A 7,451-nucleotide genomic window follows, 5' to 3' on the forward strand; every position below is an offset into this window, starting at 1 on the left:
CTACCCATCCCTCTACCCTCATTTATATGCATGGATTCTGTATTATCTCAATAAACCTCTAACCACCCTATGGGGCAAGCATTACCAGTTTCTACTTTTTAGATGAGCAAACAAAACTAAAGCTTAGGTAGCCTTGTCAACAGACATGTAACGAGAAAGTACTAGCATTGGAATTTTATCCCAGTTCTCTCTGATTTTAAGAGAATAAAGAGCTGTAGAGAATTAGGATGCTATTCAGGTCTGGGAAGAGAAGAGATAGGAAGGGATGTAATTAAATGTACATATCATGTGGCAGCAAGGAAGGGGAACACTTGTAGGGAGCTTCTAGTAATCAGGAAGGGGCAAGTAGAGAGGAAGTATTTATCTGGGGGAGGAGTGGGGAACTGTACATATGGAACTTATTATTACCACAGGGAGCTGTGGCTGCAAAACAGAAATAGATGACAAAGAGATTTTTAGATGTCTACGGATGACGGTTAATTGAGCAGTAGCTGGAAAGAAGTAGGGTGGTCACTGCCCCACAGAGTCTACCCTAGCAGAGCCCCAACCTCTGGGCCAGATGGCCCTCACACCCAAGGGACTGGGAGCTTCTGGCTCACAGCAGTGCTCAAATGGACTCCTGAATTGCTTTTGCAGCAGTAAACAAGATGCTGGGGGAACCTAAGAGAACATATAAGTTAGTTTAATTTTCTCTGGTCATTTCTCTTTGGATAAAACCCAAAGGACATCAGTTGTTAGGGAATGAAATTGAAAGAAAGGTATCATTATAGAAGAAGACAACATATTTTCTACTTTCCTACAAGGGTATTGGTTATCAGTAACACAGCATGAGTGTGAGATGGAGAAACAGATACACATTCAGAGAGAAAGTCACCAGTGGTGGTTGACCCCAGTCGCGTTCATCCTGGTTGTGCTTATTTCGAAGGCAAAGGCAGAATTTGCATCACTTTTGGTACCTTTTTCTAGTCCCACAGGTAGAATAGAATCAGACAGCATGAACATAGAAATACTTACTAGGTTCACATTCCACCTAAAGTACTTGGACTGAGAGTTTTTAACCCAATGTGGATTTTCTGAGGTTCCGGGCTATGATGATGCTGAATGATGATGACTTATTAATAGTAGCCACTATTAATAAATTGTCTACCAGCTGCAAGCACTATACCCAGCATTTTATATAAAGAATTCTACCTAATCCTCACAAAAATCCTGTGAGGTAGTCATTACTTTTCTAGTCTTATTACAGATGACGGAACTAAGGCCCAGGGAGGTTAAGGCTGTTCAATGTTGGCAGAACTGAAACCAGAACTCATGGTTGCCTATCTCTAAAGATGTTTCTCTTTCTAATACATCACATTGTCACTTCAGAGGAGGTGTGTGTGTGTGTGTGTGTGTGTGTGTGTGTGAGAGAGAGAATATGAATATGAATGAATGAATAAATTGAGGGTAAAGAAATCCTGATGACACCTTCCACAGTTAAGACAACTCTTCGGTTTGAAGAATAAACAAATCAGAAATTACCAGGAAATTCTCAGGACTATTTTAGAATTAAGAGCTGAAAGTCCTGAGGCAAAATGCCTTTGATTATTAAAGAGACTTTAGAAATCTAAAATAAATCATGTGAAGTATGGGATAAAACCAGAGTCTGGGCATATTCACCTAAAGATGCAAAGCATGGATATTTCAACTTGGCTTTTTACCTGTAGCCAGATCCCACCAGTAACATTACTTCCTCCTGCAAAGGGCATGAGGAAGGGAGAGGCAAGTGTGAAATACCCCAGGGAGCCCCCAGACTGCATTTAAGATCCATTATGGGTTAAAATGAAATGGAAATAGAAGGGAAATGCACTAGACATGGGTGATTACCTCCTCCCCACTGGGCTCCTCTTCCTCTTCACAAACTGTCCTTCAGCCCCCAGGTCGTACGTACCTTCTATGGCTGCCTTGGCCTTAGTAATTTCAAGCGAAAAACCAATTAAGAAAATTGCATGTCATGATTTTGCTTTGAAGACTGAATGCCAAATCTCCTTTCTCTTTTATTATTTAATAATTTCATTTCAAAGAGACAGAACATTTCTTTCTTTGTTGTCTTCAAACCAGAAAGCCCCTTATTCTAATTACATCCTTTTGGGTGTCAACCAGTATTTTGAAAATAATTCACTTCAAATTTCTATTTACAAAGTAAACAAAGATATTTCTGTTTGGCTCTCATTAGCCGGCATTGAACCAGAACGTGAATGGTCCTGGGAACTGGAGCCAAGTCTTGCTGGATGGGGAATTCTGTTTTGGCTTTGTTGGAGGGAGAACCCCGTTGGAGCCCAGGGCTACCTGGCTTTGCAAGACTCTTTGTCTCTGTTCTCTCTCTCTCTCTTTTTTTATTAATATCAAAATTGTTAGGTAAAGTGGTTGGCAGGAAACCCTCGATTTACCCTTAGGAAAAAATGCTTCCTCTTGTTGAGTCTTTGAACCATAATCCCTTCAAACGCTCTACACTAAATACTTGTAAGCACTACAATTGTTTTTCTAGAACATTCTGTGCCCTCAGAACTTCTGACAGATGCCTTTTTCATTTTCAGTCTGCAGATACAGTCTGGATGAATGAAGGATACTTTTCATTTTAAGCAAAGAAACCAAGGCATCCAGCGGTAAATTTATGGCAAAGCTCAAAAGCCTTAAAGACATCGATGTGAATTTGTGTCTGAGAATTTGTTCCATGACAAAAAACATGACTCTTCCTTTTTCATCTGAGTTTTATATAGATGACTTTTGGTTGCATGTAGATAAAAGCCCATCAATTGAGAGTATCTTCCAGAAGAAAAGCATGAAGATATTAAGAGTGTGGTGGGGTTATGGGCAATCATTTTTCATATATAATTTCCCAAATGTTATAAAACAAACATTTTAGAGATGGAAAATAAACATTATTTAAAATTAAAATCCCACAACATTGTAAACATGATTAATGTTTACACAACTTTATTTTTTTATTGCTTTACTCACAAATAGAACTGTAATTTTACAAAAGGCTGGTCTTTTAGGAATCTAGCTTTAAATCTGCCCTAAGATAAATCATTCTACTGTCTTGTCTTTGTAATGATGATGATACAAGGAGTTGCTGGAAAAGATTCATTATACAAGAACATTCTTGAGGAATTCCAATGACTTTCTCTACTCCTAAGATATGGAGGAAGGTGCTGGATAATCTCTAATTTGTGTCTTCAAGACTGAAGCTGGCATTGCATCTATAAAATGACAGCAGGGAGCTCTGAGTAAGCAGCTGCAAGGAGATGAAAAAATATGGCAACCGATTTTGAATGGACCGTTGAGCAACAGATTGGATATTACAGTAAGTCAAATCAGTAAAATGCAAAAAAAATGACTCAGGAAATTTCTCCCAGAACTCAGAAGGATACAAAGACAAAAATAATGAGGAAAGGGAGTGTGTGTGGGAGGGTACTATGTAGAGGGGGGCAAAAGAGTAAAAATAGGGACAACTGGAATCTGTAATAATACAAATAATAAAATGTAATTAAAAAAATGAGAAATCTGAAAAACAGAATTAAATGATCCAACATATAGATAATAATAATGCCAAAAGAAGAAAGCAAACTAAGGTTGACATCGTTATCAAAGGAATAATTAAAGAGAACTTTAAGCTGAAAAAGACTTGTCCCTAAGACTGAAAGCATTGAATCTATAAATTGCTTTGAGTAGCATGCACATTTTAATGATGTTAATTCTTCCAATACATGAAAACAGTATATGCTTCCACTTACTTGTATCTTTCCCAATTTCTTCAGTGTTCTACAGTTTTCCAAGTACATGTCTTTTACATCCTCAGTTAAATTTATTTCTAGGCACTTTATCTTTCTTGTTGCTATAGTAAATGGGATTTTTTCCCTTAGTTTATCTTTCTGATGCTTCATTGTTGGTGTACAAGAATGCCATTGATTTCTGAATGTTGATTTTGTATCCTGCTACTTTGCCGAATTCCTTTATAGGCTGAGTAGTTTTTTGATGGAGATTTTAGGGTTTTCTATGTATATTATCATATCATCTGTGAATGACAGTTTTACTTCCTCCTTTCCAATTTGGATGTCTTTTATTTTTTTTCTTGTCTAATTGCTGGGGCTAGAACTTCCAGCACTATGTTAAATAAGAGTGATGAAAGTGGGCACCCTTGTCTTGTTCCTGATCTTAAAGGAAACACTTTTAGTTTTTGCCTGTTGAGTATGATATTGGCAGTAGATTTCTCATATATGGACTTTATTACGTTTATATATGCTACCTCTGTTCCCACTTTGCTGAGTGTTTTTATCATAAATGGGTGCTGGATTTTGTCAAATGCTTTTTTAGCATTTATTGATATGATCATATGATCTTTGTTTTTCATTTTGTTTTGTTTTGTGATACATTACATTAATTGATTTGTATATGTTATATCATCCTTGCATCCCTGGGGTAAGTGCCACTTGATCATGGTGTCTGATATATTTAAGATATTGCTGGATCCAGTTTGACAATATTTTGAATTCTTATTAAAATACCAATAGCATATTTCACAGATGCAGAACAAGTGTTCTAAAAATTTATATGGAACCAAAAAAGACCCTGAATAGCCTCAGTGATCCTGAGAAAGAAGAACAAAGTTGGAGGGATCACAATATCTGATATTAAACTGTACTACAAGGCCACTGTAATCCAGACAGTGTGGTACTGGCATAAGAACACACACATAGGTATATGGAACAGAATAGAGAGCCCAGAAATAAACCCATGTCTCTATGGTCAATTAATAAGTATCCTACAAAAGGGGCACGAGCATACAATGCAGTAAAAATAGCCTCTTCAATAAATGGTGTTGGGAGAACTGAACTGGTACATGTGAAAAAAAAAGAAACTTGACTACCAACTTAAACCATTCACCAGAATAAACTCAAAATGGATAAAGGACTTAAATATATGTTGTGATACCATAAAAGTCCTAAGTGGAAAACATAGGCAGTAAAATTTCAGACATCCCATGTAGCAATATTTTTGCTGATGTATCTCCTAGGGCAAAGGAAATAAAGGAAGCAAAAAACAAATGGGACTACATCAAATGAAAAAGCTCCTGCACAGTGAAAGAAACCATCATCAACATGAAAAGGGAACTGACTTGATGGGAGAACATATTTGCCAATGATATATCAGACAAGGGTGTAATCTCCAAAATATATAAAGAATTCATACAACTCAACACCAGGAAGACAAACAAACCCATTAAAAAATTGGCAAAGGACCTGAATAGACACTTCTCCAAGGGAGGACACACAGAGGGCCTACAGACATATGAAAAAATGCTCAACATCACTAGCCATCAGAGAGATGCAAATTAAAACCACAATGAGGTATCACCTCACACCTGTGAGAATGGCCATCATTAATAAATCAACAAACAACAATTGCTGGCTAGGATGTGGAGAAAAGGGAACCCTAGTGCACTGTTGGTAGGAATGCAGACTGGTGTAGCCACTGCGGAAAATAGTATGGAATTTCCTCAAAAAATTAATAATGGAATTGCCTTACAACCCTGTGATTCCACTGCTGGGAATATACCCGAAAAATCCTGAAACACCAATTCCAAAGAACTTATGCACTCCTATGTTCATAGCAGTGCTATTTACAATAGCTAAGTTTTGGAAAAAGCCCAAGTGCCAGTTAGTAGATGAGTGGATTAAAAAACAGGTATATTTACAATGGAATACTATGCAGCAGAAAGAAGGAAGTCCTACCTTTTGTGACAGCATGGATGGAACTGAAGACTATTATACAATGAAATAAGTCAGTCAGCGAAAGACAAATACCATATGACTTCGCTTATAACTGGAATCTAATGCACAAAATAAACTAACGAGCAAAATAGAACCAGAGACATGGAAACATGGAACAAAATGATTGCTGAAGGAAGGGGAAATGGTGGAAGGAAGGGGAAGGAACTAGTCAATGAAATGAAGTTCTTTTAGGCACATGAAGGGAGACTTGAGCGTAGTTAAGGAACATGTATGAATGACTCATGGACATGGACAACGAAGAGGAGATTGACTGGGCGAAAGGGGTGGGCTGGGTGGAGGGGGGCAAAAGGGGAAAAAAGGATTTGGGGCAACTATAATAGAATAAATTTAAAAAAGGAAAAAAATTGAAATAAAACAAGGTTGAAAGCATTAACTTCCAGTGTAACTTGACAAGTTTTCATCTCAAAGAAGTCTCATAAGCATCCAGGTGAAAGTAGAAACATGTTACTTATACAGGAACATAGTGAAACTAGCTTTCGTTTTCTTATTAACTGCCAGGTAGAAGTCTGCGAAGGAAGGCCTAGGATAATCTAGTTTGTCAAGTATGACAAAGAGTTATGTAGGTTCCATCAGAGGCTGTGTGGCCCTGTCCAATATTTTAGGCCCAGAGAGAGATAGAAAAGAAAAAGTTTAAATATGCTGACTTTAAATAGCTGAGGAATCTATAACTTTTGGGCCAGAAGGTTTTTTTCCATCCATGCCTCATTTGGCAGGCATGCACACCATGTAAGGAATAAGAGCTGACTGAGTTCATTCATTCAGCGTAGCCCTGACAACTGGTGTCTTTTTCCTGGGGCACTTATATGAGCCACCTATACCTCCCCCGGGCCCACCACCATATGGCCTTCCAGGGTTGGGTGGTCAGTGTGTTTCTCCTCATCACAATCCCTCCACCTCCAGGAGGAGGGGGCTGTACTGAGGCAGGATGAATCCCATCTGCACATTTCAGTGGTAGAAATCCTTCAGAGCTTCTAGTACTGACATAAGATTAGAAATAGCTTCATACTGCACTGGTCACTCATTTCCGTGAGCATCCACGGGCAGAGGGGAGAAAGGAGGAGTAAAAGTGGTACGCTCAAGTCTCCCTTCCTGTGCCTAGAAGAACTTCATTTCTAGACGTTTGCTGCATTGTATGTATACAGGGTGACCAATATAACAGCACCTCACCACATCCACCAACCATTTAAAAAATTTCTCCTTGGCTATTTTAAACACGAGTGCATTCTCGGTTCCCCATATGGGAATCCCCAGCAAAATGTCAGTAGTCCTCTTGCATGCTCGAAGTGCAGGCTGGCTTCCCCCAGTGACTGTCTGAGCCTCACCTGGCCAACATACACCAGAGCTACAACCTCATCCCTCTCTCCAAGGTCTGTCAGGATTCCCACAGAGAAAACTCAGTGCCCAGGTTCCTGCTCCTTCCAGGACCTAAAGGCTTTGCCTCCTAAAAAGTTGGGAATTCCTGGTCTAAACCCCACAGGCTAAGTGTAAACCAACCATGCCAGAACTTTGTTCTTAAAAGGAGAAATATTACAGGATTCCAAATATATCAAGGTCATTTTACCTCTTAAGAGTTTCTCCAAGCCATACTCGTTCAGGAACAAAGACCTTATATTTTGC

The sequence above is a fragment of the Pteronotus mesoamericanus genome, unplaced genomic scaffold, assembly GCF_021234165.1.
Source record: "Pteronotus mesoamericanus isolate MK-2021 breed Mesoamerican mustached bat unplaced genomic scaffold, CSHL_Meso_final contig_98, whole genome shotgun sequence".
NCBI classification, from domain to species: Eukaryota; Metazoa; Chordata; class Mammalia; order Chiroptera; family Mormoopidae; genus Pteronotus; species Pteronotus mesoamericanus.